The sequence below is a fragment of the Bombina bombina genome, chromosome 6 (assembly GCF_027579735.1).
Source record: "Bombina bombina isolate aBomBom1 chromosome 6, aBomBom1.pri, whole genome shotgun sequence".
NCBI classification, from domain to species: Eukaryota; Metazoa; Chordata; class Amphibia; order Anura; family Bombinatoridae; genus Bombina; species Bombina bombina.
In genome coordinates, this window is record NC_069504.1 from 437,749,985 (window position 1) to 437,775,958 (window position 25,974).

The following is a 25,974-nucleotide window of genomic DNA, read 5'->3' on the forward strand; positions in this document are numbered from 1 at the left end:
TGGGTCCATCCAGAGAGAGGGTAGTGGGAAGATCCGGACTGCAGTGCAGCTTTAGCTACTGACTTGGGCAAAAAAATAAAGCTCCAAAAAACACACAAATCTTCAGCTGATTTTTAAATTTAAAAGTCTCTTTATTTAGAAAAAGTTAAAACATGAAGGGTGTGTACCCTATTTGGCAAAATAGACCAACATGTTTCGGCTTGCACCATACTCAGACTATGAGTACGGCGCAAGCCGAAACATGTTAGTCTATTTTGCCAAATAGGGTACACACCCTCCATGTTTTAACTTTTTCTAAATAAAGAGATTTTTAAATTTAAAAATCAGCTACTGACGATTTGTGTGTTTTTTGAGACTTGCATTTTAGCCAATCAGTGCTCACTCCTCGATAAATTCACGTGCATGAGCTCAATGTTATCTATATGAAACAAATTAACTAACGCCCTCTAGTGGTGAAAAACTGTCAAAATGCATTTAGATTAGGGGCAGCCTTCAAGGTCTAATAAATTAGCATATGAACCTCCTAAGTTTAGCTTTCAACTAAGAATACCAAGAGAACAAAGCAAAATTGGTGATAAATGTAAATTGGAAAGTTGTTTAAAATTGCATGCCCTATTTGATTCATGAAAGTTTTTTTGGACTTGACTTTCCCTTTAATACCAATGTGCCATGCTTGGGGAATATTGGCCCTGTATCTAGAGGGTCACGTTATCTTTCATCTCAAAGATGTGTCTCTTTTGGGGTGTCAAATGTATAGATTTAATTTTAAATGAGAAAGGAACACTGTCTCAGTGCCCCCTGTTTTATTATTCTAAACACGGTGTAAAATGGATTAAGAAATTTCAACAATAACTGTGTTATACATAGGGGTTCAAGTGACCCCTCATTTATACACATGATTAAGGGGTGAGCCCCGAAACGTTGTGTTTTTCTTTTCTCTAAGATTTTATTACTGGTGCTGCTGCCTTCTTGCACTTTTTGGAATCTTAGGAACCGTCTCAATCCCTGCAGCAGGCACAGTGTGTTGTGCTAGTTGTGCTGGACTCCTGTCCTTTTCTATAACTCATTTAAAAGAGGATATTCACCTCTTTTATAACCATAGCCCCATGTCTGTATGGATTTATTTTTTACTCTGAAAGAGCCATAGTTTCCATCCAAATGTATTACTCTAATCTTGGTTTAACCATTTATTAATCTTTCATGCCATGCAATTGATAACCAGAGATTTAACTGCTCAGTGCTGAGATACTGGCTCTTGTATTGCCTTTTCATAAAATCAGACTCTAGTCATGCACACAACCCAGGGAATTATTTGCCACTCCACCACTTGAGTTGTCTATGCTCGCAAGCCATGGACCAAGAGAGTATAAAAATTTGGGGTGGTAAGACTAAAGGAATTTGACCAAATTTGGAGTAATCTAGACTCCCTGTGTAGGGTACCTAAGTGTGCCCTAGAAATGCCATCCCCCCAAAAACATCACAATAATCAAACTAAGCATTCAGGTACTAATCTACTTAAATAATCCATCCCAATGTGGACAAATACATTGGTTATAAAGGCAAGATAAAACTGAATCAGATACCTTGGAAATCATGGTAATTATGAACTCCAACGAGGAACCAAAATGCTGTTAGATAGTAACACCCCTAGTGTTTCAAGTCCAAACACCTTTCAGGCAAAACAAAAGTGTTATTTTGATCTGCAGCTTTTTCCACCTTTTATAAACTCCTATGTGGTATGTGACTAACAATACAGACTCTTGATCCCACAAGGTACAGTTGCACAAAATGCACAAAAAGAGGGTTAACAAAGACTGATGGAATCTAGAATAATGATAGTTTATTACATATGAATACAAATAAAATATCATCTTACAGTGGGCACAAGAGATGAAGGGAGATAACAAATAAGAGGCTACTGTTGTGTAATAGTTTTGTAAAACTAATAAGCTCCAGCTGGATGTTGAAATGGTTAACATTGTCTATGTGGGCCACTAATAAGTGAGCTCTAGTTTTGAACTTGTGTAATGAATGATTAGACAGTACTGTAGAAAGACAGTACTCTTCCTGGTATCATGTCATATTGTCAACATACACCGGGATTTGTTGGAATATGGTAACATTTGTGTTTATTCAAACCCTTATGCACTTGATAAAAAAAATAAAATAAAAAATATAGACATTTTTTCAATATATTTAAACAATTAGAATTTCTTATAAAATTACGTTCTTTTGCACATGTTGTGGAACAGTTTAATATCTGGTAATTTTATCTAACTTATTATCAAGATTATACTATACTATTGAATCAGCCAATAGGAATGAGAGTTGCTTAAATCCTATTGGCTGATTTGAACAGCCAATAGGATTTTAGCAGCCCTAATTCCTATTGGCTGATTTAAAATTTTCAGCCAATAGGAATGCAATGGTACCCCCAGTATAAAAGGGGTACCTTGCATTTGAATCCTCAGTTTGCAACGGACGATTGCATGAAGAGGACCTCCACATCGGATTGATGGACCTCCGCCTGGACCTCCGCCATGGAACTTTGCCTGGACCTCCGCCATGGAACTTTGCCTGGACCTCCGCTTTGGACCTTCGCCTAGACCTCCGCCTCCGCAGGGATGAAGAAGATGCCGGTCCCTTGATGGATGCAGATGGAGCCGCTGGGATGAAGATCGTTCAAGCCAGCAACTGTGAGTGCCTAAAGAGGGGATGGTGTTAGGTTTTTTTTTTAGATTAGGGTTTGGACTTTTCTTTAAAGAGCTGAATGCCCTTTTCAGGGCAAGAAAAAGAGCTGAATGCCCTTTTAAGGACAATGCCCATACAAATGCCTTTTTCAGGGCAATGAGTAGATTAGGTTTAACTTTATTTTATTTTGTGGGTTTGGGGGTGGGGGTTTGTATACTGTTAGGGGGTGTTTGTTTTTCTTTCTTAGAAAAAGAGCTGATTTCTTTCAATTATCTTAGATTTAACATTTCTCACAAATCAAGCTAGAGTAGAATACTGCAAAACGATCAACTAAATTGAGCTATACCGCATAAAAAGTAATCAGAGCTGAAAATAAATTAACATTTACTAAACAAAAAAGCCCACTAGTTTTTCATTTGATAGGGTGGCTACTTGGGGTGAGTACATAATGTCACACAGGGTTTCCAAATTCCTCATATTTCATAGTTAAAGGTACATGAAACCCAAAAACTTTCTGTCATGATTCAGATAGAGAGTACAATGTTAAACAACTTTCTAATTTACTTCTATTATCTAATGTGTTTCATTCTCTTGGTATCATTTGTTGAAGGAGCAGCAATGCACTACTAGTTTCTAACTGAACACATGGGTGAGCCAATCACATTCAATATATATATGCAGCCACCAATCAACAGCTAGAACCTAGTTTTTCTGCTGCTCATGAACTTGCCTAGGTAAACCTTTCAGCAAATGATAACAAGAGAAGGAAACAAATTCAATAATAGAAGTAAATTGGAAAGTTGTTTAAAATTGTATTCTCTATCTGAATCATGTTTTGTGTTTCATGTCCCTTTAATATACAGTGCCTCAATATAGAGGCACTGAAAGGGGATTCACCCTCCTTTGTGTGTACCAGCTAGGCAATATAAACCAAGCTGATACATTACGTTTCTTGGTGTCCAGAGCCAATGATATATAGCTGTTTAGAAAGGCCTTCAAGAAACCAGAATAAGGTGCCTTTCATGATCAGAGGATGAAGGTTCAGAAGAGGATCTATAAGATTTAGAGGGCAGAAAGAGAGAAGGAGAGGGGGTAGAATGAGAGTTTAAGAAGAGATGGGTACTAGTGATGGGTTGGGCAAAAAGAAGTAACTAACAGAAGGGAGATGAGATTCCAGTGAAGGAAAGCAGCGGTATGAGGAATCATTGAAAACAGAGGAAAGGCATGGGCTCCTGACAGAGGCCAATTCTGGAGGAAGGTATCTATACCAATCACTTCTAGTTGTGGTGACCAACTGAAAAAAAGGGTTTGGTCTGAAAATTTGGTGGGAAGCAAAAAAGTCCAAACAAAATGTGCAAGAAAATTTCTCTCTTAGAGTGGCGAGAGCCCCAGTCAAATGTAAAATTGATAAACAAGGCAAAGATTGTTTGTTTTAGAAAAGTGAATAAAATCTTCAGTTATATTCAAAAAGGCTTTCACCTTCACCTCTAGCAAATCACAGGAAAATGTTATCCATATGAAGAAGGACCGTAACAGGGTTTCCTATAAAGAGAAAACTTCTGGCTCCAAAGGAATTGACCAGGAGTTCTTTGCAAATTACATAAAAGTTCAACTTGGCATGGGTCCACTTGTAATGTGTGATTGAAGGAACACAACATTTTCCCTAACCAGTGTTGTTCGCAGTTTTTTAATTAATATAAATATTTTAAAAATGTTTTAAAGGGACATTATATAGGACAAGGGGTTGGACTAGGAAGGCCCCAAATATATATATGTATGTGCATGCGTGTTTGTATGTGTGCATGTAACCAATATAAAGGAGAACCCCATATGCACGAATGAAGGTAGGGGTAATTGACCCCTATTGGCTGAGTGGAGGTCATGGTAGGGACAAAGGCGCGTGGCTGGAAGAGAGGTTTTAAATCGTTGGTAGTATAGTGGATTTGCGCCCTTTTTTAGTTTTCACTTACCTGACCTGGAGAAGAACGGCTTAAGTGCTTACCTGTAATGGACACGCTGCTGCAGGAGCTGACGGTGATGGCCAGAGGAAGAGGAGTCGAGTGGATCCGGGAGCAGCTGAAGTCGGTTGAAGAGCCTCGCGCAGGGACCTCAGGAGTTGCGGGTGACAGCGGTTCCAAGAAGAAGAGACCGGTGAGATCAGCTGGGCCCCTGTCGAGGTTGAGTCCTGAGGCATCCGGCTCGAAGAGGAAGTCGTAGGCGAGGCCTGGGCGGAGAGGATCTTCAGGCAAGAAGACTGATGCGGTGAAGGCGGTGGAATCCAGTGCAGTAATGGTGCATGGCGGTGACATCATTGCGCCTCGGAGGACCAGAGAGACTTCAAGGACGGTGGAGCTGGTGACGGGTAATGTGTGGTCTGGTGGGTGCGGAAAATGTAGGGGTAGTGTGGCGGTAGTCTAATTGTCAGGGGGCAATTCTTACTGGGGCAGTTATGGCCTGTAATTTATTTAATAAGGTCCGGTTGTCATTATTTGGGTATGTGTGTCATTTTTTATATAGAGGGGCATTATTGGGAGTCTTTTAGTTATCAGTGTTATAAGGGGTCTGTTATTGCAGCGGGGCTATTTAATATGCTGTGGCTGTGAGGGGGTTAATTTGGGCCGCTCAAATTAAGTATGATATATGCATATAGGTAGAAGGGTTTGAATTTTCTTTCATTTTGCATTTAGTTGTTTTTATTTGATGTTTGGTATTTAAAAAAAAAAAATTTTTTTATTGAAAAACATATTAATTTTATGTCATGTTGCTTATTTTCATGTTTTGAATGTTTTTTCCTGTGGGGTCTGAGGCATGGAGTTTTCTATTTGTTATGCAGAAAATTGGGCTTCTAGTTAGTATTTGAAGGTTCAGATAGGGAGTATGCTTAATTTGCATTATGCTTTAATGAATAAAAAAAAAAAAAAAGTGTTTTTTATTGCTAGGTTGCACATTTATGTTTTTCCAAGAATTTCTAGATTGTTCCTGGCGAAGGTAGGTACTGTTTGGCTTGTTGCTTACGCAGGTTGTTTTATTTATTTAAGAACATCATGTAGTGTTTGAGGTTGGCCAAGTGGTTGTTTTGTTTTGTTTTTTAAAAAAGTGAGAGTGGGACATTTTAAAGCTAGTAATTTGGGGGGTGAGAGCTAATGTCTCTAATTTTTTTATGCAGAGGTTTACCAGGAAGCACACAGCCTTTCTAGTGAAAGAGAAGAGGCCCCTACACCTCAAAGGGACCTGGGTATGGAGCCGCTGCTGGTGCTGGATGCTGGCAGTGACTTTGAGGAGGAGGAGGAACTTGCGGAGCCTGTGTTACCCAGACCTAGTACGGCTGGTCAGGTAAGCGATGCGTCTACCCTGACGCAGCTTTTGAAGTTATTATCTCCTGAGAGAGGTGTTAGAATTTCGGGGGGGAGCAGGGTTAGTGAGAGTAGGGTTAGTAGGGATAGAGATAGGGCTGGGGTGCAGGGGAGTAGGTCATCAGGGGGGGGGGTCAGGCACTCACACCCTCCCGTGTTTTGCAGTCCCCAGGCTCTGGAGATATTATGGTGCCCAGTAGGCATCAAAGAAGGAGGTCAAGGTCGGGTCATGGCCGACGAAGATCACGCTCACCTTTAAGAAAAGCTACTGTTGTTCATTCACCTACTTGGGCGAGGGTTGAGAGTTCAAAAAGCAGTGGAAGAAGAGAGAGAGGTCGTTCACCTTCCAGGAAATCAAGTGGGAGTCGGAGAACAGGGGAGAGCGGTAGAAGGAGGGAAGAGGTAGTGGCAATTCAGGATGCCCCCAGTATTGGAGCAACTAATCGGGAGAGTCCCAGGACGGCCCCCCAGTCTTCAGGTGAGTCGGCTGGGGGTGCTGTGGTGGAAGGATCGGGTTTGATGTGTGGAGAATGTGAGAAACTGCTGAATGGATTGAAGGCATTGTTGGAGGCTCCAAGTGGGGGGGAATCGGCCGAAAAGGCATGGACCCCGGGAGCCATTGTGGCTCCGGCTGGGTCGGTAGCGTCTGTGAGCGGGGTTGTTTCGGTTTCTCAGGCGTCGGCTGTTTCGGTTTCAGGTAGTTCAATTAAAGTAGCTGAGGAAGCTTTGAGGCAACCGTGTTTATGTTCCATTGGTCCTTTGGGGATCCATCTAACTGTGGATGTTAAAGAAAAAATATGGAAGCGGGAGTTCCTAGAAATTTTTTCTTTGTTGCCGCTTGACCAAGTTGTGGAGATAAAGGAGGATGAAAAATCCGATAAAGGCAAGAAAGAAGAGGAGGAAAGGAAAAAGAGGTACAGGAAGATACCTAAGAACCTGGGTAACTGGTCAAGAGCCTTTTGCATTCTTGCTAGTGTGTTAACGGAGAAGTGTCCGGATCAGGGTGGTTCTTTATTTTGTTACTTCGATGAGATTTCGAATGCTTATCGTACTTATGGTGGTATGGCGTGGTGGCGCTATGACGAGAAGTTTCGTCAGAGGCTGGCGGTTAGACCAGAAATGCGTTGGGATAACTGTGACATGGGCATTTGGCTCGAGATTATGACCCCTCTAAGGGGTCAGCCTTTTCGTGGTTCAGGGGTCGGTTACGCCGGCCCCTCGGTTAGTTCGGGATCTGCAGTTTCAATGCGTAAAGGATTATGCTTCCAATTTAATGATGGAGTGTACCGTTTCGGAGAAAGTTGTAAATTCAGACACAAATGCCCAGGGTGTGGCGGTAGCCACAGTTTTTCCCGGTGTTTCAAAAAAGGGAAATTTGTTGGTAAGCAAGGGGAATCTACTCCTTCGAGCTCAGACCCCAGTGATGGTAGGAAGGATGGCGGTTTGGTTAGAGGCTTATGCCAGTAGACGGGGAAAACGAAAGGATGCTGAGCTGCTACTTTCCAGCTTCAGCTCAGGTTTTGTAATTCCTTTCAAGGAAAACGTTGGTGGGAAATTTGGCGGGAATTTGAAGTCAGCCAGGGAATTCCCTGAAGTGGTTAGAAAGAAGTTGGAAAAAGAGGTTTCTTTGGGGAGAATGGCGGGCCCATTTGTTTCTCCTCCTTTGGAGAATTTGAGAATTTCTCCTTTAGGAGTAGTTCATAAGAGGGTTGAAGGTTAGTTTCAATTGTTTCATCACCTGTCATACCCTAAGGGTTTTTCTGTTAATGATGGCATTGATCCGGAGTTGGTCTCGGTTAATTATGCGTCATTTGACAAGGCGGTTGATTTGGTTCGAGTTGCTGGTCGTGGGGCCCTGTTGGCAAAGGTTGACATTGAAGCGGCATTCAGGCTGTTGCCGGTTCACCCTCGTTGTCATCATCTCTTAGGTTGCAAATTTGATGGTTCCTTTTTTGTAGATTTGTGCCTTCCAATGGGGTGTTCTATCTCTTGCTCTTATTTTGAGAAATTTAGTACATTCATTGAGTGGGTGGTCAAGCAACGTGCTGGGTTGTCATCTTTAGTTCATTACTTGGATGACTTCTTGTTCGTGGGCCCTAAGGGTTCGGAGGTCTGTCAGAAGCTTATGTTGACTTTTGATCTAGTTGCTACTGAATTTGGTATTCCAATAGCAGAGGAAAAGTCGGAAGGTCCTATCACTTCTTTGTGTTTCTTGGGTATCGAAATAGATTCAGTTGCAATGCAATGCCGTCTACCTTGGGACAAGGTTGTTGACTTGTTTCAATGCATCCAGGGGGCTTTGTTGGCTGAGAAGATAACGCTGAGGCTCCTTCAATCTTTGTTGGGTAAACTCAACTTTGCGTGCCGAATTATCCCGGTTGGTAGGGTCTTTTGTAGAAGACTAGCATTAGCGATGGTCGAGGTAGTTGCTCCTCATCACCATATTCGTTTGACGAAGGTTATGAAGGATGATCTTCGGGTGTGGTCGGTCTTCTTGAAGGATTTCAATGGCCGGTTGGTGATTCAGGAAGTGTATTGGTATGACGAATGTTTGTGCCTCTTTACTGATGCATCTGGTTCTTGCGGGTTTGGTGCTTATCTGAACGGGAAATGGTGTGCGGAGGTTTGGCCCGAGGATTGGGAAGCTTTGGGTTTGACAAAAAATCTGACTTTTTTGTAACTCTTCCCTTTGGTGGTTGCTTTAAAGGATTGGGCTTCGGAGCTCCGAGACAAGCGGGTGTGTTTTCACTCGGATAATTTGGGGGTGGTATATTCGATTAACAACTTGACTGAAAATTCCCCCCCAGTTATCCGTTTGCTGAGAGAATTTGTGTTGGAATGCTTGAGACTTAATGTTACTTTTAGAGCTGTTCATGTACCGGGCAAAGTGAATTCAATTGCTGACGCTCTTTCCCGTTTTCAGTGGGAGAGTTTCAGGTTGGAGGCTCCGGATGCGGAAACGGAGGGTGTGAATTGCCCGGGGGAATTGTGGCTCCTGGGGTATCCTTAGTTTGGGACCTCATGAAAGGGGCCCTCGCCAAGTCTACCTGGAGGGCTTACGCCCGGGTATGGAAGTTATGGGTGTCTGTGGTGGATGGTAGGGAATGGTTGACTTCAGGGGAATCTTGTCGGGAAATACTGTTGGGTTGGATTAGGCAATGGAGGTCTGAGTCTTTATCATCAGCAGAAATTCGCAGGAGACTTGCAGCTTTGGCTTTCTTGTTTCAGTTGGGTGGGTTGGAGGATGTGACCAAGAATTTTGTTGTAAGAATGGCTGTTCGCGGCCTGTGCAGGAAGAGGTCAGTAAAGGATGGTAGAAGGCTGGTTGTTTTCTCATTATTAAAGAAGTTGGTGGATATCCTTCCTCAAGTCTGCTTTTCTGATTTTGAAATTTTATTGTTCCGGGCTGCTTTTATTCTGGCTTTTTTCAGGGCTTTTAGAATTTCTGAGTTGGTAGGTAGGAATAGGAGGTGTGCTAGTGGCCTCCGTTTTGGTGATATTTGCTTGAATAATGGGAATTTGGACATATGGTTGAGAAAATCCAAGACTGACCAGTCAGGAAAAGGTAAATTGTTTAGTCTTAGGGCGGTCGGCAACCCTTGTTGCCCTGTTGGGGCGATTATTGCGTTTTTAAAGGTTAGGAATGGAGCGAATGAGGCTTTCTTTATCCATCAGGATGATTCTGTGCTGTCAGTTTTTCAGTTTGTATCTGTTTTTAAGAAGTCTCTTTCTTTGTTAGGGTTAAATCCTTGCAAATTTGGTTCTCATTCATTTCGCATTGGGGCTGCGACGGAAGCTCAGCTCTTGAGCCTCAGTTAATCAAAAAGATTGCAAGATAGGAGTCTGACCATTTCAGAGTGTATGTGAGGCTGAGATTAGTAGTTTAAAAAAAAAAAGAAGGCAAATTGTTTTTCTTTGTTCTTCTTTTTCAGGTCCATTGAGATGTTGGGTTATCGGCCATTCTTATGTTTATTGGGCCAGAAAGGCTGCTGCAGTTAAAAGAGATGGAGCCCAGCTGGGTTTTTGTAAGGACAGAGTTAATTTGAGGTGGTTCGGAGTTAGGGGCATGAGATGGTCTCAGCTTTTGGAATCTGTGGTTAATTACGCTAGGTTGTTTTCTCCTCCTAATATCTTGGTCGTTCATCTGGGAGGGAATGATTTGGGTTTTATGGCCTAGACGTCATTGATTGATAAGATTAAGTGGGATTTGGACCGTTTACATACTTTGTTTTCAAGTTTGCTAATTGTGTGGTCAGATATTGAATGCCGGCTGGTTTGGAGGGCAGCGTGGGACTGCGTTAAGTTGGAGAATTCTCGGCGTAAAGTGAACCGTATTGGGGAGTAGCCATATTAAAAAGTTGGGGGGCCTCGCCTTGAGGCATTCAGAGTTTGAAGGGGAATTGGGTAAATGTTTTTTCCTTCGCGATGGGGTTCATCTTAATGAAGTAGGCTTGCATTTATTCAATTTTACCCTAAAGGAGGGTATTGAGTTGACCGCAGCTGTGTTGGGCGGTGCTCGATGTTAGTTCGAGCTGTGGTGGGGTGCTTGCCCTGGGTGATGGCTTACGCCATGGTTGGGGTTCATGGTACCTCCTGTTGGGATAGGCAGGAGAGGTGATTTTCATGGGGAGGCGTGCCTTATGGGTGCAGGCACGGAAAATATGAATTTGGTAGGGCAAGCCCTGGTTTTATGGTTTTAAGTTTTAAGAAGAGTTATTTATGTTGTTAATAGTAATAAAATATGCTGCAGCCTCTTTTACCCCAACTCTGGTGTTTGTGTTTTTATTTGGGTTTGGTTTGTTGGGGTGGCGGAATGAATAGACAATTTGGGGTCAATGTTTCTTTTCTGTAGGTGAAAAAGTTCACCTGTAGCATTAAATACTTAGTTTCACTAATCCCGATCTTTCTTCACAGAAGATCTCATGTTTTACTCAATTATAATGTTCATACAGCCTGCTCTGCTATGTTGATTGGGGTATGATGTTCTCTTTTGCAGCATTATAGATGCATTCAGTAATACAGCGTTATGTATTCACATTTTGTTCTAGTTGTCAGCCGCTAGTCAGATTTGTTAGTGTGTATCAGGCGGTGTACGTCTGCTTGCCCGGTATGCCTATTTCACAGTTATGATTGGCAGATAGTTACAGCTGTTAATCTGGTATTATCCATATTAACAGTTAAAGGATTGATATTTCACATATACATATATATATATATATATATATATATATATTTATAGCAAGAAGTGTAGGTATATCTGCCCTGTATTGCTCCATTGATGTCACTGTTTTCTTTCACTATTGTCTTTTTGTATTATTGTATCACTGTAATGTGTATTGTTTAGCTTTTAGTTATCATAGCAACCACTTTGGTGGTTTTTCATAGGGGGGAGGGTCTTTTATGGGTATAAATGTTTTGTATTCACTCTGTAACTTTGGTCTGATGAAGAGGAAGCCTTCCCCAAATGTCACTAATTAAAAGCAAGTTTTTGCATTTATCAAGTCCAGTGAGTGCGGTTTCCTATTTGCTGTACTTTACCTCATTCGGCTCATTCTTATATTTTGAGAAATTATTTTTTGTGTGTTTACCAAGCCTAATTTTAAATTGCATCAATCACATCTTAATGTAAGATAAAAATATACATTATTCACTCTTAAAATAGTTTATTTATTCTATAAAGGTGTTTATATAGAAGAATATAGTACCTTATAATGCAATACAAATACAAATGAATTGAATGAAAAGCAATTAAAATAAGAGAAAGTGTAAAATAAAAGTGAACTATTTGGAAAGTACTACACATTGAAAGTATTTTAAGTGATTGGAGGCTTACCAGTAATTAGAATAAGGAATTTGTCCTTTAAGTTAGTTGCCATAGTGATAATGCATAACAACTAACAAATCAACTATTTTGGCAAAAAAAAAAAGGACACGTTAAAGGACTAAAATTACCTTAAAGTATTAAAAATAGTTACGTTTGCTTGCCAAAGCCACACATTATTAGATAAAAATAAATGTGAAAAAATCCTAGCTCCAGCTTTCTTTTTAACTTTTATGCAATCACAAGACATAAATGCTGAATATAAATGTCTCATACATATTATCGATAAAGCATTTTAAGTTACACATTTTACAGTCCAGGGAATAATATTTTTTTAAACAAACTCTTATTAAAGAAAAGAAAGCCAAAACACCTAATAAACGGCTAGATTACGAGTTTTGCGGTACTTATTTGCAAGTTATTGTCACAGCTCACCTCCCTACAGCGCTGCTATTACAGGTTTACAAAAACCCGGCGTTAGCAGGCAATATTGCAGCGTAAAGCAAAATTGAGCTCCATACCGCACTCCAATACCAGCGCTGCTTTGAGCTGGTTTTACGTGCTCGTGCACGATTTTCCCATAGACATCAATGGGGAGAGCCGGCTAAAAAAAAGCCGAACACCAGCAATAAAGGAGCGTAAAGCTCTGTAACGCTGCCCCATTGATTTCTATGGGGAAACAAAATTTATGTTTACCCCTAACACCCTAACATAAACCCAGAGTCTAAACACCCCTAATCTGCCGCCCCCGACATCACCGCCACCTACATTACACTTATTAACCCCTAATCTGCCGCCCCCGGCATCGCCGCCACCTACATTACACTTATTGACCGCTAATCTGCCGCCCCCAATCTCGCCGCCACATACATTATACTTATTAACCCCTAATCTTCCGCCCCCAATGTCGCTGCCACCTACATTACAGTTATTAACCCCTATTCAGCCGCCCCCAAAGTCGCCGCCACTATATTAAAGTTATTAACCCCTAAACCTAACCCTAACACCCACTAACTTTAATGTAATTAAAATAAATCTAAATAAAACCTACTATTAATAACTAAATAATTCCTATTTAAAACTAAACACTTACCTATAAAATAAACCTTAAGCTAGCTACTATATAACTAATAGTTACATTGTAGCTATCTTAGGTTTTATTTTTATTTCACAGCTAAGTTTGTATTTATTTTAACTAGGTAGAATAGTTAGTAAATAGTTATTAACTATTTACTAACTATCTAGCTAAAATAAATACACATTTACCTGTAAAATAAAACCTAACCTGTCTTACACTAACATATAACATTACACTACAATTAAAAGAAATTAGATTAATTAAATACAATTAACTAAATTACAAAAAAAACAAACACTAAATTACACAAAATAAAAAAAGAAATGATCAAATATTTAAACTAATTACACCTATTCTAATAGCCCTATCAAAATAAAAAAGCCCCCCCAAAATAAAAAAAAACCCTAGCCTAAACTAAACTGCCAATAGCCCTTAAAAGGGTCTTTTGTGGGGCATTGCCCCAAAGAAATCAGTCAATAGGATTGAGCTTGCAGTCTATTGGCTGTTCCAATCAACCAATAGAATGCAAGCTCAATCCTATTGGCTGATTGGATCAGCCAATAGGATTGAAGCTCAATCCTATTGGCTGATTGCATCAGCCAATAGGATTTTTTCACTTTTAATTCCGATTGACTGATAGAATTCTATTAGCCAATTGGAATTCAAGGGATGCCATCTTAGATGACGTCCCTTAAAGGAACCTTCATTCTTCAGTCGTCGTCATAAGAAGAGGATGCTCCGCGCCGGATGTCTTGAAGATGGAGCCACTCTGCGCTGGATGGATGAAGATAGAAACTGCTGGCTTGGATGAAGACTTCGGCCCGCTTGGATGAAGACTTCTCCCGGCTTCGTTGAGGACTTCTTGCCACTTGGATGAAGACTTCTGCCGCTTTGTTGAGGATGGATGTAGGGTCTTCAAAAACTGTAAGTGGATCTTCAGGGGTTAGTGTTAGGTTTTATTAAGGGTTTATTGGGTGGGTTTTATTTTTAGATTAGGGTTTGGGTGGAAAAAGAGCTAAATGCCCTTTTAAGGGCAATGCCCATACAAATGCCCTTTTCAGGGCAATGGGGAGCTTAGGTTTTTTAGATAGGTTTTTATTTGGGGGGGGGGGTTGGTTGTGTGGGTGGTGGGTTTTACTGTTGGGGGTTGTTTGTAAATTTTTTTTACAGGTAAAAGAGCTGATTTCTTTGGGGCAATGCCCCGCAAAAGGCCCTTTTAAGGGCTATTGGCAGTTTAGTTTAGGCTAGGGGTTTTTTTTTTTTACTTTGGGGGGCTTTTTTATTTTGATAGGGCTATTAGATTAGGTGTAATTAGTTTAAATATTTGATAATTTCTTTTTTATTTTGTGTAATTTAGTTAATTTTATTTAATGAATGTAATTTATTTATTTGTAGTATAAGGTTAGGTGTTAGTGTAAGACAGGTTAGGTTTTATTTTACAGGTAAATTTGTATTTATTTTAGCTAGGTAGTTAGTAAATAGTTAATAACTATTTACTAACTATTCTACCTAGTTAAAATAAATACAAACTTAGCTGTGAAATAAAAATAAAACCTAAGCTAGTTACAATATAACTAATAGTTACATTGTAGTTAGCTTAGGGTTTATTTTATAGGTATTTAGTTTTAAATAGGAATTATTTAGTTATTAATAGTAGGTTTTATTTAGATTTATTTTAATTACATTAAAGTTAGTGGGTGTTAGGGTTAGACTTAGGGTTAGGTTTAGGGGTTAATAACTTTAGTATAGTGGCTGCGATTTTGGGGGTAGCAGATTAGGAGTTAATAACAGTAATGTAGGTTGTGGCGATGTTAGGGACAGCAGATTAGGGGTTAATAATATTTAACTAGTGTTTACGATGCGGGAGTGTGGTGGTTTAGGGGTTAATATGTTTATTATAGTGGCGGCGATGTCCAGAACGGCAGATTAGGGGTTAATCATTTTATTATTTGCGATGCGGGAGGACCTCGGTTTAGGGGTTAATAGGTAGTTTATGGGTGTTAGTGTACTTTTTAGCACTTAAGTTATGAGTTTTATGTTATGGCATTGTAGCATAAAACCCATAACTACTGACTTTGTTTATTTGCAAAAATGCTCCCGTATTGCTGAGCTCTACTCTTTCCTCAAACCCTAAACGACTCTTCTCCACCTTTAACTCTCTCCTCTACCCTCCTGCTCAACCGCCTCCATCTGTCTTTACTGCTCAAGACCTGGCAGACTACTTCTTAAACAAAACACGTACTATCCGAAGCAACATCCCAACACCAACCTGCAATATTCCATCAACAGGCCCAGTTACTCCCTCTGAATCTTCCATCCAGACACTGAGAATGAAGTTTCTTCCTTACTATCTTCCTCATGCCTCACTACCTGCCCGCTCGACCCTATCCCTTCCCATCTAATACCCTCCCTATCTTCCACCCGCACTCCTGCTCTTACCCACATCTTCAACCTATCTCTCTATACCGGCTCATTCCCATCTTCTTTCAAACATGCAAAAGTCACTCCCATACTGGAAAAAACCCTCCCTCGACCCTAATTCTCCTGAAAGCTACCGTCCCATATCACTGCTTCCACTAACATCAAAACTCCTTGAAAAACTAGTTTACATTCGCCTAACCCATTTCCTGTCCGCCAACTCCTTGCTTGACCCCCTGCAATCCGGATTCCGCCCCAAACACTCAACTGAAACTGCCCTTACCAAGGTTACTAACGATATTCTCTATGCTAAAAATATTGGACACTACTCTATACTCATCTTACTTGACCTCTCAGCTGCCTTCGACACAGTTGACCACCCCCTCCTCCTACAGACCCTTAGCTCTTTTGGCCTCTGTGACACTGCCCTTTCCTGTATTCACTCTTATCTTTCTCACAGGTCTTTTTCTGTGTCATTTGCCGGTGACTCCTCCTCTCCAATGCCTCTGTCTTTTGGAGTACCTCAAGGATCTGTTCTGGGTCCTCTACTCTTCTCCATCTATACTTCTTCACTGGGTAAACTTATCAACAGTTACTGCTTCAAATATCACCTCTATGCTGATGACACCCACATCTACCTCTCCATCCCTGCTCTCTCTCCCTCTGTCCTTTCTCATGTCAGCTACTGCCTATCTGGTATTTCTTGTTGGATGGCCTCTCACCACCTAAAGATTAACATGTCCAAGGCTGAGCTCCTTCTTATCCCCCCCTCAAACTCTACGCCGACTTGTGACTTCTCTATCCCTTTTGACAGCATCACCATTTCCCCATCGCCCCAAGTCCGCTGCCTCGGAGTTACATTTGACTTCAATCTATTCTCCGCCTCCCATATCCAATCGCTTTCTACATCCTGCCACAACCATCTATGTAATATTTCAAAGATTCCACCTTTCCTGTGCGCTAACACCACAAAGCAAATAATCCACTCCCTTGTTATTTCCCGACTTGATTACTGCAATAACCTACTTACTGGCCTCCTCTTTCCCATCTCGCCCCCCTTCAATTCATCCTAAATGACTCTGCCAGGCTGATCCACCATTCCCGTTGCTCTTTTTCTGCTGCACCTCTCTGCGAGTCCCTTCATTGGCTACCCATATACAGCAGAATTAAATTCAAAGTTCTCATCCTTGTATACAAAGCGCTCACCAACACCGCTCCCCTCTACCTATCCTCTCTAATCAACAAGTATACTCCAGCCCGCCCACTAAGATCCAACAATGACCTGCTCCTTGCATCTGCGACTATAACCTCCTCTCATGCTAGACTGCAGGACTTCTGTCGTGCAGCACCTACCCTCTGGAACACAGTCCCTCGTGCTGTCAGGCTTTGCCCTAATCTTTCTTCCTTTAAATGCTCTCTGAAGACTTTTATGTTCAGAGAAGACTACCACCTAACTCAATAATATTTCTCTTACCTAACAACATTTCCCTCCTCTAACTCTGTATTAACATCTTTCTCAATCTTGCAGTCCTCACCTCCTGTTTCTCAACCCCCTACCCTTCTAGATTGTAAGTTCCCACGGGAATAGGGCCCTCAATTCCTCTTGTATGTGTTTGTAAATTTTGTCCTGTGTACTTTAAGTTTTATATTGTTTTATTTAAATGAACTGTATCCATGGACAGCGCTGCGGAATACGATGGCGCTTCATAGATAAAGTATAATAATAATAATAATAATACTATGAGCAACATTTACTAACAACTGTCTCCAGTCACTCCAGCCTCACAGTTCTTAAAGGGATATGAAACCTAAATGTTTTCTTTTATGATTCTGATAGAGCATGCAATTGTAATCTCTTAAACCATATTGACATAGCTACTATGTCATAGTGTACTTTGCCTAGCTTACCCTGTTGATGTAGTAATTACGTCCAACCTTCTGCCCCGTGCTGCTCTCCCGGTTGTCAGTTCTGACAGCTAAGACTGCAGCCAGAGGCAAAAGGCATCTCCCTTCATATGGTAAGGGAGAGTTGATTGTGCTCCCTTTACCATATGAAGGTAGATTGTCAGATCGTTACTATGTCACTGTCTGTAACGATCTCCATTGGTGAGGTGTGGGAGGGAAGGTGAGAAATGGGAGGGTGGCCCAGCAGCGAAGAGGGGAGAAAGTTACCCTTCACTACAAAAAAAATTGAAAGGAGAGGGAGGGATGGTAGGCTACATTAGGGAAAAGGGGTGAGGGAGGGGGGCCTGCTACACTACAGAAAAAAAGAAAGTAAATATTAAAAAATAAAATAAAAAATCCCTGCAAACTAGGCACTGGCAGTACCTAAGATGGTGGCATCTAGTAAGGGGGGGTTAAAAAACTGTTTTTTTTTTGGGGGGGTGAGAATGGTTTCCTACCCTTTAAAAGTTTAAAAAAATAATTATAATGAAAAAAAAATACTATCCCTACACTGCATACTGGCAGATTCTCTGCCACTACCTAAGATGGTGGTGACCATTCGGGCGTGAGGGAGGGATCAGATAGGAATCAAGGTGGGAGGTGGTAGGTGGGATGGTAGGTGTTACACTACAGCTAAAATTATCCTTACAAGCTACTTGATTAACCCCGTCACTGCAGGGAATTTCAGAATTTGGATGCACAGCTGCATTTAGCAGCCTTCAAATTGCCAAAAACTGCTGTTTCTGAACAAAGGAAATCCCAGAGAAGATTTTTCATCCATTTGTGTCATCATTGCAAAACAGTATGTAAATATTTTCAGTGAGGAACCCAAAGTTTGTAAAAAAGTTAACAATTTTTTTAAAACAATCGTATTTGGTGGCAAAACAGTGACATGAAACATTCCAAAATGAGCCTAGATCAATACCTTGGTTTGTCTTCTAAAAATATAAATAAAGTTTTGATAGGTAAATAAAAAAAAATGGATTCTACTTTTGTTTAAAGGGATAGTCTACACCAGAATATTTATTGTTTTAAAAGATAAATAATCCCTTTATTACCTATTCCCCAGTTTTGCATAACCAACACAGTTATATTTATATACTTTTTACCTCTGTGATTATCTTGTATCTAAGCCTCTGCAAACTGCCCCTTTATTTCAGTTCTTTTGACAGACTTGCAGTGCTGGCTCCCAGGTAACTTCACGTGCATGAGCACAGTGTTATCTATATGAAACACATGAACTAACACCCTCTAGTGGTGAAAAACTGTTAAAATGCATTCTGAAAAGAGGTGGCCTTCAAGTTCTAAGAAATTAGCATATGAACCTCCTAGGTTAAGCTTTCAATTAAGAATACCAAGAGAACAAAGCAAAATTGGTGATAAAAGTAAATTGGAAAATTGTTTAAAATTACATGCCCTATCTGAATCATGAAAGTGTATTTTGGACTAGACTGTCCCTTTAAATGGATTTATAGCAAAAATGCTAAAAATGTTCTGGTCTTTTGGGCAAGTTTTTCTCTGAAATTCCCAGTCCTTAAGGAGTTAAACAACTTTCTAGTTAATTTCTTTTATAAAATATTCAATGCTCTCTTGGTATCTTTTGTTGAAAAGCAGGGATGTAGGTTCAGAAGTGTGCACGTGTCTGGAATACAATATGGCAGCAGTTTTGCAAGAATGTTATTTATTTGCAAGAACACCAGATGACAGCACTATTCCTGCCATATAGTGCTCCAGACACCTATCCAGGTACCACTTCAACAAAGAATATCATGGGAAATTAGCAATTTGATAATAGAAGTGAATTGAAAACATTTTTAAAAAATTGTTTGCTTTGTCTGAATCACAATTTTTTTTTGTGTGTTTCATATCCCTTTAAAGTGACGGTAAACTTTAGCTAATCAAATGCCATATATGTGATCTTTTTCATAAAAAAAAAGTATATGTGTACCTATCTAATCTATCAGTGAAAAGGGTTGGATCTGGGCCTATAGTAATGTTTCTATTACAATGTTATGCCAGCCCACTGGGCTGAACTTTTTTTTTTTTTTATGACAATTCCAATGAACATCCAATCAGTTTGTGTGTCTTATGACACTCTTGAAGTCCAGCCTTTTGAAAGCCCTTAGGAGGCCAATGTAGAGAGTGGGGGGAGGCTGCTCTCTTTGTCACAGCCTGGCCATAAGAGGAAATTAAGAGGGGTGGAGAAACAGAAGATACCAAGTAGGAATATAAATCTTGTATTAAAAATATATATACACTGTTTTAAAAAAATAATTATTTTGTTTTACTTATACACTACTATATTTTTCATTGCAACATTCTTAAAGTCTGAAATGTACCATTAGTTTAAGCTAGTATGCAGCTGATCCAGGAAGGTCACACATCTCGCAATACTTAAGTGAATATACTGCACAGAACAACATAGAAACTTGTTTTTTGATCAATGAATTTTATGTATCTATTTTAGATCTATCGATTACCTTAGCGAAGCCTATGCAGACTGCCCCCTTATCTCAGTGCTTTTTGAAAACTTGCATTTTAGACAATTAGTGCTGGTTCGTGCATTACTCAATGGGATTGAGCACAATGTTATTTATATGGCACACATGAACTATCACTGAGTTAATAAAAAAGCACTGAGATAAGGGCAGCTTGCAGGGGGGCTTTGAAATAGGCAAACCTAGAGATTATAAAGTATATTAATATAACAATTTTGGTTGTGCAAAGCTGGGGAATGGGTAGTAAAGGCGTTATCCGGCTTTTTAAACAATAAAAAAATCAAGTAGACTGTCCCTTTAAAGTAACATTAAACACTTCGCTCCAGTACCATGTGAAGTCAGATGCCTAATCATTACAGATGGTTACACTGTGTGTAACAGCATCTCTAACAATCGTTGTTGGTGCCGACGGGAGGTGTTGGTGGGAGTGGGTGGTACTGGGAAAGGACCCTACACTATGATCACTGCTGGGAAAAAAAATATATAGAAAATTATATGTTTCTGGGCAGGTGTGTATAGCAAAACAAGGAACCAGTAATAGTGGTTCCTTTTATGTGATAACTGCAATATTATTGCAGTGATCACATGTGCAAAAATGTAACAACAATTTAAAATAAAGTAACTTGGTAACTCTGTGGCAGAAAAACGTTTCTGAAAGCTATTGACAAACCATCAATAACCCAACATCTTTTTTCAAAGTTAATGTATTATTTGTAGCATCACTAAACCAACAGTTTTTTTCAAAGTTAATGTATTATTTGTAGCATCACTAAACCAACAGTTTTTTTCAAAGTTAATTTATTATTTGTGGCATTATCAGAAATAAATATAACAGCTTTTAAAAAAAAGCTGTATGTTTAGTTTATATATAGCTCTACATATGTAGTGCCATCAAGGCATCTATAAATTGACATCAGTAGAACAATAGCTTTTTTCAAAGCTATTTTATTATTTTCTTTCTTATATAAAAATAATAGTATATATTAATAATAGCATCAATCTACTATATGTGTATATATATATATATATATATATATATATATATATATATATATATATATATATATATATATACACACACAAGTTATAACACAAGCACTCACTGGACTTGATACAGGTGAAATAAAAAGTGTTTTATTCCATATAAACCAGTGAAGTTTCGGGGTGTTCACCCCTTCATCAGACCAACAATTGTACAGAAAGAATCAAACATTTTTATACCCATTGAAACCCCACCCACTGTGCAAAAAACCGCCCAACTGTTGCCATAGCAACCACAGAAAAGACAAATACATTGTGAATGCTCATAGTTACTAATCCTGTGTTAATATTATACAGTGCAATAATAAACATATAGTGTAGTAATAGTGGAACCATTTGCAGAACATCAATCCTTGCTAGTGATAAAAACAAATTCTCTATTTAATATTATCACAAACCTCAGTTGTTATTCCTGAACTGAGAAAATGGCTCCACTGAGAAAATGGCTTCTTAAGCACTCGCCCTCAAACTATGTATAACAACAACAAGGGAATGTATCAATGTGTATCATAAATGTATCAAAAACTATTTGACATAACAGTATCAAAATCAATGTATAGATGTGTATAAAGATACAGTAGATAGTAATAGAGATAACAAGTCTATATACCAGCTATTGCCTAAGATATCGCTACAAATGTATCCTCAGAGTTACCTACATGTAGACAAACTGATCAAAGTATTTCAACAAAATAAAACATAAAAATGCAATACCAAAGTCTAGTTAAACATATATAATTAAACACATAGATAAAGCTAACATCAAGGAGCAGTCGTACATTTTCACTATGTATATGTTACATCCATATACATATCTTAAATGTCTCATATTGGTTACATCATGGGGAAAGTAAACTAAGCAATTATAAACGGATCAGATTATCAAAAATCATATAGAATTAAACACATAGATAAAGCTAGCATTAGGGAGCATACATAAATTTTCACTATATGTATGGTACAGCCATATAAATATATCTTAAATGTCTCATTACAGTTATATCATGGGTGAAATTAAACTAAGCCATTATATACGGATCAGATTAATAAGATCAATAAATCAAAGTCTATCTACAAGAAGCAGTGCCAGTCCACATTTGTGTTAAGGCCCCTGGGTTGTACCGTATCAAGCCTGTAGATCCATCGTGCTTCTAGTTGTAAAAGGCGCTGGTCCCTATTCCCACCCCTCTTCAGAGGGGGAAAATGAACAGTTGGAAGCATAGGTCTTTGACAGTGTGGCCCTTCTCTGCAAAGTGCCTGGCTACAGGCTGATCGCTGTTACTCTTGTCTATGACAGCCCGAATGGCACTCCTATGATTGGCCATATGTTTCTTTATATCGTCTGTCATTTTGCCGATGTAAAACAGACCACAAATGCAGCTGAGCATATATATTACATATTTTGTAGTGCAGGTCAAGTAATGTTTAATACTAAACCTCTAATTGGTATGTGAGTGTCTAAAGTCACTCCCTTGTATCATAGAATGACATGTCGTGCAGCTAGGGCACCTAAATGATCCAAGTTTTTTTGGTTTTAACCAAGTTTCTCTTTTGTAACAATGTTGGGGGTCAGTATGCATCAAAAGATCCCTGAGGTTTTTACCTCGCTTAAACCCCATCCTTGGTGGTGCATATGTATCAAAAGGTAAAGAGGCATCACTGTTAATAACATGCCAATCCTTCTTAAGTGTCTTAGACATCGTCCTCAATTGCGGTGAGTAAACCGTGGTGAAAGTCATACGTGGAGTGATGTCCTTGGAAGGTTTGTGTTGTATCAATTCTTGCTGTGTGATATTTGATACTGTTGTCTTTGCCAACACAATATCTTCATTACTGTAGCCACGAGAGGCAAACTTTTGTTTCATTTGTTGTACTTTGAGTGCACGTCTGTCACTGGATGTATTAATGCATGCCACTTGAAGCATTTGCTCTCGCGGAATAGCTCTAAGAAGTGGACGAGGATGGCAGCTATCAGCATGAAGAATGGAATTGCGATCAGTTTCTTTATGATAGAGTGTGGTATTTAACCCCTCACCCTCTTTGTAAATGCATAGATCCAGGAATTCTATGGACTCTTTATTGGCTGTCACTTTTAATTTAATAGAGCATGTGGAGTTGTTCAATGTTTCAACCCAAGTGTTTAACCCTTCCTGTGTACCTTTCCATATTAGAAGGATGTCATCGATGTATCTATGATACGAAATGATCCCAGGACTTTCATACATTTGTAATACATCAACTTTGATGTGTTCCATGTATAAGTTTGTGAATGCCGGTGCCATGTTTGAGCCCATCACTGTACCCCTGAGTTGGAGATGATAAATTCAGATGGGGGACCCACATATGGATATCTCCGTAAGGTTCTCAGGTTCACCTGAATGCCTTCCTCTTGTGGGATCACGGTATACAGACTATTGACATCCATGCTTGTTAGTATGTCATCAGGTCTGATGTCTGTAACCTGTGTTAGTGTCTCAATCAAGGCCCATAGGATCTCATATTGGTCACCATCGGTTGTAGCATATGGTCCACAAATGTTGCTAAGGGTTGAAGAAGTGATCCTCTGGCCGATACAATGGGACGACCAGGTGGTGATTTCATATCCTTATGGTTTATTCACCGCAATTGAGGACGATGTCTAAGACACTTAAGAAGGATTGGCATGTTATAAACAGTGATGTCTCTTGATACATATGCACCACCAAGGACAGGGTTTAAGCGAGGTAAAAACCTCAGGGATCTTTTGATGCATACTGACCCCCAACATTGTTACAAAAGAGAAACTTGGTTTAAACCAAAAAAACTTGGATCATTTAGGTGCCCTGCCTAGCTGCACGACATGTCATTCTATGATACAAGGGAGTGACTTTAGACACTCACATACCAATCAGAGGTTAAGGATTAAACATTACTTGACCTGCACTACAAAATATGTAATATATATGCTCAGCTGCATTTGTGGTCTGTTTTACATCGGGAAAATGACAGACTATATAAAGAAACGTATGGCCAAGATAGACTTTGATTTATCGATCTTATTAATCTGATCCGTATATAATGGCTTAGTTTAATTTCCCCCATGATGTAACTGTAATGAGACATTTAAGATATATTTATATGGATGTACCATACATATAGTGAAAATGTATGTATGCTCCCTAATGCTAGCTTTATCTATGTGTTTGATTCTATATGATTTTGATAATCTAATCCGTTTATAATTGCTTAGTTTACTTTCCCCATGATGTAACGAAAATGAGACATTTAAGATATGTATATGGATGTAACATACACATAGTGAAAATTTACGTCTGCTCCCTGATACTAGCTTTATCTATGTGTTTAATTATATATGTTTAACTAGACTTTGGTATTGCATTTTTATGTTTTATTTGTTGAAATACTTCGATCAGTTTGTCTACATGTAGGTAACTGTGAGGATACATTTGTAGTGATATCTTAGACAATAGCTGGTATATAGACTTGTTATCTCTATTACTAGGTTCGATATAGGACTATAGCTACACCTATAGGAGTTGGAAGTGATTACACTAAACATTTATATCTTTATACACATCTATACATTGATTTGGATACTGTTATGTCAAATATGCCTAGATTTAGAGTTTTGCGGCCAAAGGGGTGCGTTAGCTACGCGTCTTTTTTTTCTAGCACTGCTTCTAAACAACGCTGGTATTGAGAGTTCTCTGAAGGGCGGCGTTAGGCTCCATAAGGGAGCGTAGAGCATAATTTACCTCCGCTTCAACTCTCAATACCAGCGTTGCTTACAGTAGCGGCTAGCTGGAAAAACGTGCTTGTGCACGATATCCCCATAGGAAACAATGGGGCAGTTTGGGCTGAAAAAAACCCTAACACCTGCAAAAAAGCAGCGTTAAGCTCCTAACGCAGCCCCATTGTTTCCTATGGGGAAACAGTTTCTAAGTCTGCACCTAACACCCTAACATGAACCCTGAGTCTAAACACCCCTAACCTTACACTTATTAACCCCTAATCTGCCACCCCTGCTATCGTTGACCCCTGCATTACACTATTAACCCCTAATCTGCCGCTCCGGACACCGCCGCAACCTACATTATTCCTATGAACCCATAATCTGCTGCCCCCAAAATCGCCGACACCTACTTAATATTTATTAACCCCTAATCTGCCCCCCCAACATTGCCGCTACCTTACCTACACTTATTAACCCCTAATCTGCCGACCGGACCTCACCGCCACTCTAATAAAGTTATTAACCCCTAAACCGCCGCACTCCCGCCTTGCAAACCATATAATAAATAGTATTAACCCCCTAATCTGCCATCCCTAACATCGCTGCCACCTAACTTCAAGTATTAACCCCTAATCTGCCGACCGGACCTCGCTGCTACTATAATAAATGTATTAACCCCTAAAGCTAAGTCTAACCCTAACACCCCCCTAAGTTAAATATAATGTTATTCTAATGAAATAAATTAACTCTTATTAAATAAAGTATTCCTATTTAAAACTAAATACTTACCTGTAAAATAAACCCTAATATAGCTAAAATATAACGAATAATTATATTGTAGCTATTTTAGGATTTATATTTATTTTACAGGCAACATTGTATTTATTTTAACTAGGTACAATAGCTATTAAATAGTTATTTACTATTTAATAGCTACCTAGTTAAAATAATTACAAAATTACCTGTAAAATAAATCCTAACCTAAGTTACAATTAAACCTAACACTACACTATCATTAAATTAATTAACTACAAGTAGCTACAATTACCTACAATTAAATAAACTAAACTAAATTACAAAAAAAACCAAACACTAAATTACAAAAAATAAAAAAAGATTACAAGAATTTTAAGCTAATTACACCTACTCTAAGCCCCCTAATAAAATAACAAAGCCCCCCAAAATAAAAAAATTTCCCTACCCTAATCTAAATTAAAAAAGTTAACAGCTCTATTACCTTACCAGCCCTTAAAAGGGCTTTTTGCGGGGCATGCCCCAAAGAAATCAGCTCTTTTGCCTGTAAAACCCCCCCACAATACCACCCCAACATTACAACCCAACACCCACATACCCCTACTCTAACCCAAACCCCTTAAATAAAGCTAACACTACCCCCC